Genomic DNA, 13,478 nt, shown 5'->3' on the forward strand with positions numbered 1-13,478 from the left:
TGCAGCTGTTTGAAACCGTCTTGTGATTCTATGAGAGGCTGAGAAGACACCAAGAAGTTCTTTGTGAATTCTTCTAGGCTTTGTCAGCCTCTCATAGAGTCTGAGGGGTACATTTACTAAGATGGAAGTTCTATTGAAGATGGGAGTTCTATTGAAGATGCCCATTGCAGCCAATCAGCGTCTATCTATAATCTTCTAGAAGGTGCTAAATAAATAAGAAGTAGAATCTGATTGGTTGCTATGGACAACATCCCATCTTAAATAGAACTCCCATCTTGAGTAGCAACCCCCACCCTCAGACCTGGTGCTAAATCCAAGTGTAGTATCAAATATCGATTTTTAAGCATATTAATACTACAATCTAGCTATGTACAGGTATTAATTAATGCATTGGTTGGCATATGCTCTACTTAATGCAGAGTTATCTCTTTTCTTGCAAGATGACTGTCCAGTTTCCTGCACTAGGGGGCAGTATGTTATATTGAGGGAGTAGGCCGATATAAGGTTTCTCAGTACTCTAGGCCAACTTCAACCGACTGTACCCTACCCAACTCCACACTGCCACCAACACCCACTTTCCAGTCTCTCAAGGGAAAATGGGGAGGTGGCTTGCAGACATCCTTCATTTTGTGAGGGGCACACTCAGTGGCGGCTGCATAATGGTTGAGCTGTTCCTGAAAGGGAGCAAGGCGGCTCCCACATTTAGAAACATGACAGTTACCCATCATTAGAGTATATATGCCCATAGCATCTCTACACTGTGCCCTCAAACCTACAGACCATGCTGGAAAACGGTCCCAGTGAAAGCTACAGCACACATTGTTGTGGATAATCACAGTCAGCAATCACATCACTGCATCCTCAAATCTTTCATATCTGGCTAGAACGGAACTTCAAGATATCATAAAATACAAGACAAATAAAACACAAAATCCAAAACAAGAAATCACTTTCATCACACAAATCAATAGTAACCATCAGGCATTTGAAGAAATATTAACAAGAAACTGGCACATCTAAAAACTTGATGAAGACTTGAAACCCCTTCTGACTAACAAACCTCGAGTCATCTACAAAAAGGCAATTAGTCTCAAGTTTTTAGTCTCAAGTTTCATAAAACCCAAACAAAACAAAGGCCCAGAGAGAACTAAAGGCTTCCATCCTTGTCTAAGATGTAAAGCTTGTAAAAACCAAGGCACCATCTCTACTAAACCAATAAAAACATACTCATCCTCTGTAACAAAAAAAACCCAAAACAAATAAAAGACTTTGTTTCATGCGATTTTGAAAGCGTTATATATCTACTCCAATGTCCCTGCTGACAACAGTATGTTGGTCAAACAAAATGACAACTAAAAATACGCCTCGAAGAACACATATACAATATCAAGAGGCCTCACAACCCACAGTCTTCCTAGCTCCTCACGGTGAACTTCTGACACCTGTCCGTCGTCTCGCTGTGGGTCCTCGGGTCCAGTTATCTGGTTACTTTCCCAGCTCCAGCATTCCCATCTCAGGTTCCGGTCCACTTGTCTGGTTACTTCTCTGGTTCCAGTATTCCTGTCCCAGTCCACCCCTCTGGTTACTTCTCTGTTTCCAGTATCCTCATCTCAGCCTCCAGTGCAGTCATCTGGTTACTTTCCCAGCTCCGGCATTCCCGTCTCAGGTTCCGGTCCACTCATCTGGCTACTTCTCCGGTTCCGGTATTCCCGTCCCAGCCTCTGGTCCAGTCATCTGGTTACTTTCCCGGCTCCTGCATCCCGTCTCTGGTTTCAGTCTACTCGTCTGGCTAGGGTTCATGCCCATAAAAATGCTGGGTGTAACCCTGCAAACAGATCTGAATCAGGCCCATGGCAATTTCTCTCTAGGACCTTTGCTGATTGTACAGACTGCAGAAAAGATTTTCTCCGGTTAAAATGAAAAAAGTGGAACCTATAAAATACCAAATACCTTTTGAATGGAACTTGGCCCTGGGTCATTTTTTGTAGGAGGTATTGTTCGAGCCCTTCAACACATTCTAACGGTACCGAGGTATAGTATATTTTAACAAAAGTTTCATGTTTGTAGACGATCTAAATAAAACATAAAAAGTATCCAGTTGGCAGAATTTACTTTAATCTCGGCTTCTAGATATATAGCACTTTGTGTGTTTCTGCGTTCTCCTAATCACAGACTTTTATCCCTTTGATAGGTTAATTAGTTTGAAAAAGTATTTTTCTTCTGTGGTCTAGACACAGAAACATCCAGAGCTGTTTCCTTTGAAAGGTAGCCATGTGTGAAAATGTATGGTACGTGATCACTGTTTTCCATGTTTTGTTAAGTCCAGATGGATCAAAATGTCTTATAACATAAGAAAGGCAGGAAGCCACCCCCCTGGGAACAGAAGTCTAATGTTTCACCGAGTTCAAATAAGCAGTTTCCAAAACTGAGCTCTTGGGAAAGTGCTACAGCAAAGGTAAAGGAGTATCCGGATGATAGATCTACACTATCTACATACCCCCTAACTGTCCCCCTTTCGTGGGAATGCCTCTTTTTCGGGGCGTTCCCGCGTCCCTCTCGGGGGCCGGCAGTGTCTCGCGGCGGGGGGGGTGGGGGCAGTTGGGAGTCCCCCCTGTCACTGGTGAATAGACGCTGTGTGCATGCACACAGTATCTATTCCTGCAGTCAGAGGGACTGGGGGCTTGGCTAGCAGCTCACAGAGACACTGGCCAGGCCCCCATAGCGGCAAAAATGGGCGCGCGCAGTGTCCCTCTTTCCGATTCTACAATGTTGGGAGGTATGTATCTAGACATGCAATAGGTTGACACACAACATTAGGACAATTTGCAAAATATTGACATGGGGTCAAATGGTTGACAGGTAGAAGGTAGACTTCGGACGTGTGGTGAGCAAAGCGAGCCTGTAAAGGTCTATGGCTATACATGTGGTCACATGTCATGAAACATAGCAAATGACACCAAAAGAACCTGTGTTGTCCTTTCCTGTGCTGACCATTTCAATGTTGACCTTTTCAACCTGACAACCTTTTCTACTGTGTACCTTTTCCATGTCCACCCTTTGACTCTGTCAGCATAACACATAATGCATGTCAAATCTGGGGGTCGAGCTAATAACCGTCTATCTCAAGCTGTGTACACACGGTACAATATTGCTCAGTGTCCCGTTTGACACACTGCTGGGAGAAGAGGCAGGGGAAGTCGCTGCTTCACCAACCAGTGACCATCAGGGGCTGAACACGGGAGCGCGCACCCAGCGATTTATCGCCGCTGCACACTCAAATCACTAGCAATATGGTCGCTTTCTATACCAAAACCAGGTAAGAGGGCATCGTAGTAGGTACAACTGTATGCAACTTTGAAACTACTTTAACTATGGTATTGGCCATCTAGTAGATCCCAATCGTTGGGTGCCATATTGTTATGGTCTAGTCATAGAGCAATCTTACAAGACCAAGCAGGGGCAGACAAAGAATAGGGCAGGTGCGACTACAGCTCCAGACCTTCATATAAGAATTAAGAATAGCCTCTATCATCATGTCAACTTGATGATGATCAGACACACAGCTGGCTCCATAATTGGTCTGAATGTCTCTATTTTCCGCACAAAATGATTGCATCTTTTACTTTGACACATCTAAGGAGACCATGAGACTCATGGCCAGTGCTACACCCACATTATCAGCAGGAGCCAGGAGGAGCGCTGGGACCGCAGACAGGTAGAGCTGCGGGTCCCAGTTACAGACACGGTGGCGGCAAGCGGAGGGGTAAGGCACCACTCATCTGAACACCGCTCATCTGAAGGAGTTACCGGGGGGGCAGAGTGTATGCACCTTTACTTCAAATTATGACCATACTTCTACCTATGACTTCAATTTACAAGTGAATGTAAAAACAGCTTTAGATTTCTAAATAATGGCCTTTATTGGTTGAGACGGATTGGAAAAGTGAGAAGTTCAAGGCCTTACACATGCCAGAAGCTAAATCTGCTATTCAGTGGGGACTGCGTGTAGCCCTAGTCATGAAGTCTCACTCCGTGTTATCTGAGGATTATCACTCTTTTGGAAATCTACTGGAATTATTGCCGACAAGTAGCTCGCACAGAACAAGGCATTTTCAACACAGCACAGCAGTAATTCCTGCTACCACCTTCATGAGAGGGACTGACACATGAGAACAGTACAAGTAATAATTCATAACACAAAGTGACAATGCAAAGAGCTCATGCAGGCTGCTGAAATAATGATGTCTGCAGGAAATGATGCAGCCAAGAATTCTGGCCTGATTTATGTTAAGCCCTGTACATGATATAAGAAACTGTCCTCTTACACCGCACTCTGCTAAACGTTGTTTTGTTTTTTAAAAGAATTATGTTATTTCAAGATAACCAGGTGCCGGGTGCCCGCATGTGCAAATGTACAGAAAGCACAGCAACAAGAAATATATAAATGAGCGCGTAATCTTTTTGTCAGTTAGAACTTTTTAAACATTATTTATGGGGGGTAGGGGGATATAATAAACAAAAATGAAGATAGGGATATGGCAAAAAAGCATGTTCCATTTGCAAGCATGTACTACTCCTTTCATCTACTTGAAAATATAAATTTCATATGTAATTTAAGTTTTGCTATTTGTCTAGTAACCAGAGGCGTAGGGAGGGCGGAGCCACCGGAGCTCCTGCTCCGGGCGCCGATTGGTGGAATGGCGCCACCGGCCCGCCCCCCCTCCGCAAATTATACCTTCACACAAGTATGCCGGGTAGGGCAGCGTGCGCCGGCGGCTGCCCTGCCCTACCCAGCGCCTGCCTCCGTCCTGCCCTGCTCTCCCGGCCCCTGCCGCCAAGCGTCACGGACGGTGAGGCCGGGCGGCGGGCTGAATCCTCTGCTCTAAATTGCTGCTGCTGCCCGGTCCGGCTTCCGGGCAGCGCAGCGTAGCAGCACCAAAGACTGACTCCTCCCAGCCTCACCCCCTCCTCCCTGGCTACAGCAGCGTCATCAGCCTCAAGAGCTGGCTGTAGTTAGCCGCCCTGGAGGAGGAGAAGTTTTGCTGCTGCCGCCCTGTTACTCCTTACCTTCAATAAGGTAATTAATGTAGTTAAAAATAGAAATAAACATAATAAACTTGGGGGTTGGGATTCGTGGGGGGGGGGGGGGGGAGGGAGGGAGGGAGAGAGTGAATCTCTCTGGCTTCTGCTGCCACCCCGGCCATGCTGTGTGCTGTATTTATCTTTGTTCTTTATCTGTATGTATATATATACATAGGAGGAGTCCAAATCAGCCGGCACTCAGCTTGTTCTCAATGTATAGAAGGCCCCGGTGCCCGGACAAAATACACAGATATATATCCAAAGGAGGCAGCACTCAGGAGGCGGTTGTTAATGTAGAAAAACGTCTGTATTAAAATACAAGCTTTCGGGGTGTGACCCCCTTCATCAGGTACAGACAACAATGGTGACATAAAACACTCACCTCTTTGTAGTCTCCATCAACCTCGACCACCCCCGCACGCTGTCAGCGTTTCCGGCGCACAGACAGGAAGTGCGCGTCATCATGTGTAAACTCACTGATGTATCCGGTTGCATAGCAACCTCAGCAGCTTGCGTTTCACTGATCACAGTGAAGACGCATAATCCGGAGGGAGCCGCCTGCAAGCTACGAGGGTGACCAAGGCTGGGGGGAAACAGAAACATATAATGAATACATGTAAAGGAAACATCAGATAACGCAAAATGACAATAAAAACCAAAAACAAAATGACATAAAAAAACAACAAATATACGCACAGGTGTATCAGCGCATAAGGAAGTATGCACATGTACACAAAGATTACACATATACAGAAGACTATATACAACAAACAAAATTACATGATGGCATTCCAATTAATTTTGTCGTTTAGACCCCGTGGATGAGTTACATCCAATCTCAGAATCCATTGGGATTCAAGTCTCAGAAGTTGTCTGGCGCGATCACCTCTGCGCAAGGATTCTTTAATGTGGTCAATTATAAAATACTTGAGGGATGCCAATGAGTGACCCAACATTTTAAAATGGCGCGCCACAGGCTGGTCGATATCCTTGCCACGTAATGACAAGTCAATCGCCGATCTGTGTTGCCCCATACGTACTCTGAAGGGGCAAGTGGTCTGGCCCACATAATAAAGCCCACAGGGGCACACTATAATGTATACCACGAATGCAGTACGGCATGACACCACATGGCGGATTTGGTATTCCTTGTCGATATGCGGATGTTTAAAGCTTTTACAAGTGATCATATGATTACAAGTGACGCAATTCAAACAGCTGTAACAGCCTGCAGCCTTAAAGGTGGTATTCGGGGCGCGTGGAATGCCCATCCCAGTGATTTCAGTTTTCACTAACCGATCACGCAGGTTGGGGCCACGCTTAAAGGCAGCCATAGGCCGAGAGGCCCGAAATCCAGGGAGCTCCAAGTCAGTTTTAACTATCGGCCAAAGTGATTTGGTGGCATAACTGAGGATGGGACTGGCCGTGGAAAATGTACTGGTCCACGGGATAACATCCTCAGTGGGACGTTTCTTGGGCTCAAGCAATGACTGACGGGGCATGAGCATGACCTGCGTTTTCTGGGTGGCCAAAAGGGTGGGATCATAACCTCTAATCAGATATTTACCAATCAAATGGTCAAGCCGATCTGAGAGGACATCACGATCACTCACCAACCTTGCCACCCTGATCATTTGAGATAGTGGCAGGCCACGCTTTAGTGCAGGTGGGTGATGGCTGCTGGACATTAAAAATGTGTTGCGTGATACATCTTTGTAAAACACATCAGTGCTGATGTTATTATTGTGGATGGTGATTTCCACATCAAGGAAATGTGCCAAAGTGGTGCTGCATTCGTAGGTGTAACGTATTGGAGAGTCACTTGAATTGGCAAAAGACATGAGATTGTCAAATTCCTCCTGCACACCCGTCCACATGATGAAAATATCATCTATGTAGCGGGTGTACAGGAGCAAATGACGCTTAATCTCAGGCCTATCCAGGAACACTTCCTCTTCTTGGCTGAACATAAAAATGTTCGCGTAAGATGGCGCCACGGCAGAGCCCATGGCGCATCCCCGCTTTTGAAGATAAAAATGGCCATCGAAGAGAAAGTAGTTCCTTTCAAGGGTGAGAGCAAGTGGTTGCAAAAATAAATCATGGGAGAAAACATTAGGGTCCAGGAATTCAGATAAGAAATGACGCACAGCCTGCAGCCCCCCATCATGGGGGATGGAGGTATACAGGCTGTTAACGTCAAGACAACACATAATGGTATTGGTTGGAACAGGACCAATACCTGTCAACAGATTCAAAAAACTGGTGGTGTCCTTCAAGAACGCTTGTTTACTTAACAAAAGAGGTTGTAACAAATAATCAAGTAATTGTGCCACAGGTTGGTAAAGGGAATCCCTGGCCGCGATGATAGGGCGGCTAGGTGGCGTAATAGGGTCCTTATGCAATTTGGGCAGAATGTATAACACAGGAACAGTAGGAGAGTTCTTGTATAGATTTTTACGCGCTTTGTCAGTCAATGACCCCTCATTAACCGCCGTAGTAAGGATAGTTGACAATTCCTTTTGAAAACGGACGGTAGGGTCGTGGCGCAGCTCCTCATAAACAGCCACATCTGCCAACTGTCTGTACACCTCATCTCGATAATCGCCGATGTCCAGAAAAACAATGGCCCCGCCTTTGTCTGCTGGCCTTATGAGGATATCATCATACTGGCTGAGTTGCTTCAAAGCCAGAGATTCCTCATGGGACAAATTTTTACGCACCCGACCTGGTGCAGCCTGAAATCTGGACACAGATTGGTCCAGCAGGCGTCCGAACGTCTTAATGGAGGCATTGGACGAGGGGGGGTCAAAGGATGAATGCGAGAGAGAGGCAGTGAACGTAGTAACAGGATCTTTGGCAGCTGAAGGGGGGGCATGCTGAAAATGTTCTTTAAGGCGTAATTTGCGCATCAACCGATGTTGATCACCTCGCCAGCTGAACTCGTCAAATGCATTTGTAGGGACAAATGACAATCCTCGGTTAAGGACAGCGATCTCAGTGGAGGACAGAACCCGCTTGGACAAATTGAAGATTAATACTTCTTGGTGCCTTTCAACCGCTGCGGATTGCGCCTGATTCCTTTTGTTTTGTCCACCCCTGCGGGTGGCCGGCCTTTTGTAGTGCTGCTGGAAGCCACGGCGTCCCGTTCCAAAGGGCCGCCCTGGGAACCAGAGGCCTCATCGGACTCGGAGAATTGAAAGTCACTGTCGCTGACAGGGGTGGGGCCTGAACCAGTGTTGGTATTACGGCCACCTCGCTGTTGCCATGGTCTGCGGCGACGTCCTCTCGAGTCAGGTTTAGATGTTTGACCAGACAGCCAGGTATAGACTCTGTTGGTCTCATAGTCCATATCCACAGTGGCTTTTTTGTCACGTTTGAATTTAAGTAATTCTTTCTTGTAGGACAGGCATTGGTCATCCAACTTCTGCTTCCAGCTGAGATTAGCTGGATCATCCAAGATGGTGGTATGCTCGGTGCAGAAATCGGCAATTTTATCTTTAGTAGCCCGGAGTTCATGGCCGGCCTCATCTATTACAAGCACCATAAGGTCAAGTGCACAGCGATTCAGGATACCAACCCACTTGCGGACGAATTCAGGATTCTGACGTCCTATAGTGGGTGAATTGTGAACCCTGAATCCACGTGGAATGCGTTTAGCACGGTAATAATCGGACAAAGTGGTGCCATGCAGCAAAAAGTCAATTCTCCGACGGTGCAGCTTGAATAAATGGCGGTGCAATTCTTCGATGTTAGGCATGTTTTCTTCCGTGTCGGCATCGGTGTCGACATCAAACAAAATCCCAGTAATTTCAGCCTCAGTAAATCTGAATAATACATCCTGTATGCCAGAGATGTTTTGGCAACCAGGGGCATCCTGAGACATAGATGGGTCAGCGGCGTCCATCATGCAGATAATGCAAATAGGGTTCCCACAGATGACAATAGAGGACCCGGTTATATGATATGAGTAAAGTACAAAAAAAGCAGAAACTTAACGATAGGTGCCTTGCAACAAAAATATCACAGCAGAAGCAGGGATATAGTAATGCAGGAGTCCAAATCAGCCGGCACTCAGCTTGTTCTCAATGTATAGAAGGCCCCGGTGCCCGGACAAAATACACAGATATATATCCAAAGGAGGCAGCACTCAGGAGGCGGTTGTTAATGTAGAAAAACGTCTGTATTAAAATACAAGCTTTCGGGGTGTGACCCCCTTCATCAGGTACAGACAACAATGGTGACATAAAACACTCACCTCTTTGTAGTCTCCATCAACCTCGACCACCCCCGCACGCTGTCAGCGTTTCCGGCGCACAGACAGGAAGTGCGCGTCATCATGTGTAAACTCACTGGTGTATCCGGTTGCATAGCAACCTCAGCAGCTTGCGTTTCACTGATCACAGTGAAGACGCATAATCCGGAGGGAGCCGCCTGCAAGCTACGAGGGTGACCAAGGCTGGGGGGAAACAGAAACATATAATGAATACATGTAAAGGAAACATCAGATAACGCAAAATGACAATAAAAACCAAAAACAAAATGACATAAAAAAACAACAAATATACGCACAGGTGTATCAGCGCATAAGGAAGTATGCACATGTACACAAAGATTACACATATACAGAAGACTATATACAACAAACAAAATTACATGATGGCATTCCAATTGATTTTGTCGTTTAGACCCCGTGGATGAGTTACATCCAATCTCAGAATCCATTGGGATTCAAGTCTCAGAAGTTGTCTGGCGCGATCACCTCTGCGCAAGGATTCTTTAATGTGGTCAATTGAGTTTACACATGATGACGCGCACTTCCTGTCTGTGCGCCGGAAACGCTGACAGCGTGCGGGGGTGGTCGAGGTTGATGGAGACTACAAAGAGGTGAGTGTTTTATGTCACCATTGTTGTCTGTACCTGATGAAGGGGGTCACACCCCGAAAGCCTGTATTTTAATACAGACGTTTTTCTACATTAACAACCGCCTCCTGAGTGCTGCCTCCTTTGGATATATATCTGTGTATTATGTCCGGGCACCGGGGCCTTCTATACATTGAGAACAAGCTGAGTGCCGGCTGATTTGGACTCCTGCATTACTATATCCCTGCTTCTGCTGTGATATTTTTGTTGCAAGGCACCTATCGTTAAGTTTCTGCTTTTTTTGTACTTTACTCATATCATATAACCGGGTCCTCTATTGTCATCTGTGGGAACCCTATTTGCATTATCTGCATGATGGACGCCGCTGACCCATCTATGTCTCAGGATGCCCCTGGTTGCCAAAACATCTCTGGCATACAGGATGTATTATTCAGATTTACTGAGGCTGAAATTACTGGGATTTTGTTTGATGTCGACACCGATGCCGACACGGAAGAAAACATGCCTAACATCGAAGAATTGCACCGCCATTTATTCAAGCTGCACCGTCGGAGAATTGACTTTTTGCTGCATGGCACCACTTTGTCCGATTATTACCGTGCTAAACGCATTCCACGTGGATTCAGGGTTCACAATTCACCCACTATAGGACAACAGAATCCTGAATTCGTCCGCAAGGGGGTTGGTATCCTGAATCGCTGTGCACTTGACCTTATGGTGCTTGTAATAGATGAGGCCGGCCATGAACTCCGGGCTACTAAAGATAAAATTGCCGATTTCTGCACCGAGCATACCACCATCTTGGATGATCCAGCTAATCTCAGCTGGAAGCAGAAGTTGGATGACCAATGCCTGTCCTACAAGAAAGAATTACTTAAATTCAAACGTGACAAAAAAGCCACTGTGGATATGGACTATGAGACCAACAGAGTCTATACCTGGCTGTCTGGTCAAACATCTAAACCTGACTCGAGAGGACGTCGCCGCAGACCATGGCAACAGCGAGGTGGCCGTAATACCAACACTGGTTCAGGCCCCACCCCTGTCAGCGACAGTGACTTTCAATTCTCCGAGTCCGATGAGGCCTCTGGTTCCCAGGGCGGCCCTTTGGAACGGGACGCCGTGGCTTCCAGCAGCACTACAAAAGGCCGGCCACCCGCAGGGGTGGACAAAACAAAAGGAATCAGGCGCAATCCGCAGCGGTTGAAAGGCACCAAGAAGTATTAATCTTCAATTTGTCCAAGCGGGTTCTGTCCTCCACTGAGATCGCTGTCCTTAACCGAGGATTGTCATTTGTCCCTACAAATGCATTTGACGAGTTCAGCTGGCGAGGTGATCAACATCGGTTGATGCGCAAATTACGCCTTAGAGAACATTTTCAGCATGCCCCCCCTTCAGCTGCCAAAGATCCTGTTACTACGTTCACTGCCTCTCTCTCGCATTCATCCTTTGACCCCCCCTCGTCCAATGCCTCCATTAAGACGTTCGGACGCCTGCTGGACCAATCTGTGTCCAGATTTCAGGCTGCACCAGGTCGGGTGCGTAAAAATTTGTCCCATGAGGAATCTCTGGCTTTGAAGCAACTCAGCCAGTATGATGATATCCTCATAAGGCCAGCAGACAAAGGCGGGGCCATTGTTATTCTGGACATCGGCGATTATCGAGATGAGGTGTACAGACAGTTGGCAGATGTGGCTGTTTATGAGGAGCTGCGCCACGACCCTACCGTCCGTTTTCAAAAGGAATTGTCAACTATCCTTACTACGGCGGTTAATGAGGGGTCATTGACTGACAAAGCGCGTAAAAATCTATACAAGAACTCTCCTACTGTTCCTGTGTTATACATTCTGCCCAAATTGCATAAGGACCCTATTAAGCCACCTGGCCGCCCTATCATCGCGGCCAGGGATTCCCTTTACCAACCTGTGGCACAATTACTTGATTATTTGTTACAACCTCTTTTGTTAAGTAAACAAGCGTTCTTGAAGGACACCACCAGTTTTTTTAATCTGTTGACAGGTATTGGTCCTGTTCCAACCAATACCATTATGTGTTGTCTTGACGTTAACAGCCTGTATACCTCCATCCCCCATGATGGGGGGCTGCAGGCTGTGCGTCATTTCTTATCTGAATTCCTGGACCCTAATGTTTTCTCCCATGATTTATTTTTGCAACTACTTGCTCTCACCCTTGAAAGGAACTACTTTCTCTTCGATGGCCATTTTTATCTTCAAAAGCGGGGATGCGCCATGGGCTCTGCCGTGGCGCCATCTTACGCGAACATTTTTATGTTCAGCCAAGAAGAGGAAGTGTTCCTGAATAGGCCTGAGATTAAGCGTCATTTGCTCCTGTACACCCGCTACATAGATGATATTTTCATCATGTGGACGGGTGTGCAGGAGGAATTTGACAATCTCATGTCTTTTGCCAATTCACGTGACTCTCCAATACGTTACACCTACGAATGCAGCACCACTTTGGCACATTTCCTTGATGTGGAAATCACCATCCACAATAATAACATCAGCACTGATGTGTTTTACAAAGATGTATCACGCAACACATTTTTAATGTCCAGCAGCCATCACCCACCTGCACTAAAGCGTGGCCTGCCACTATCTCAAATGATCAGGGTGGCAAGGTTGGTGAGTGATCGTGATGTCCTCTCAGATCGGCTTGACCATTTGATTGGTAAATATCTGATTAGAGGTTATGATCCCACCCTTTTGGCCACCCAGAAAACGCAGGTCATGCTCATGCCCCGTCAGTCATTGCTTGAGCCCAAGAAACGTCCCACTGAGGATGTTATCCCGTGGACCAGTACATTTTCCACGGCCAGTCCCATCCTCAGTTATGCCACCAAATCACTTTGGCCGATAGTTAAAACTGACTTGGAGCTCCCTGGATTTCGGGCCTCTCGGCCTATGGCTGCCTTTAAGCGTGGCCCCAACCTGCGTGATCGGTTAGTGAAAACTGAAATCACTGGGATGGGCATTCCACGCGCCCCGAATACCACCTTTAAGGCTGCAGGCTGTTACAGCTGTTTGAATTGCGTCACTTGTAATCATATGATCACTTGTAAAAGCTTTAAACATCCGCATATCGACAAGGAATACCAAATCCGCCATGTGGTGTCATGCCGTACTGCATTCGTGGTATACATTATAGTGTGCCCCTGTGGGCTTTATTATGTGGGCCAGACCACTTGCCCCTTCAGAGTACGTATGGGGCAACACAGATCGGCGATTGACTTGTCATTACGTGGCAAGGATATCGACCAGCCTGTGGCGCGCCATTTTAAAATGTTGGGTCACTCATTGGCATGCCTCAAGTATTTTATAATTGACCACATTAAAGAATCCTTGCGCAGAGGTGATCGCGCCAGACAACTTCTGAGACTTGAATCCCAATGGATTCTGAGATTGGATGTAACTCATCCACGGGGTCTAAACGACAAAATTAATTGGAATGCCATCATGTAATTTTGTTTGTTGTATATAGTCTTCTGTATATGT

General features: G+C 46.4%; 1 long non-coding RNA gene across 1 annotated transcript in view; it reads right to left on the reverse strand.

Annotated features, from left to right (window-relative positions):
- Positions 1–5,603, reverse strand: part of LOC146058726 (uncharacterized) — a 195,632-nt gene extending 190,029 nt beyond the window's left edge. Inside the window, exon 1 of the long non-coding RNA XR_014469920.1 lies at positions 5,465–5,603. This is a non-coding gene — a long non-coding RNA (uncharacterized LOC146058726). The remainder of the gene's footprint in view (positions 1–5,464) is intronic.
- Between the last annotated feature and the right edge of the window lie 7,875 nt (positions 5,604–13,478).

This window comes from Crinia signifera, chromosome 2 (assembly GCF_055691185.1).
Source record: "Crinia signifera chromosome 2, ASM5569118v1, whole genome shotgun sequence".
Classification (NCBI taxonomy): domain Eukaryota; kingdom Metazoa; phylum Chordata; class Amphibia; order Anura; family Myobatrachidae; genus Crinia; species Crinia signifera.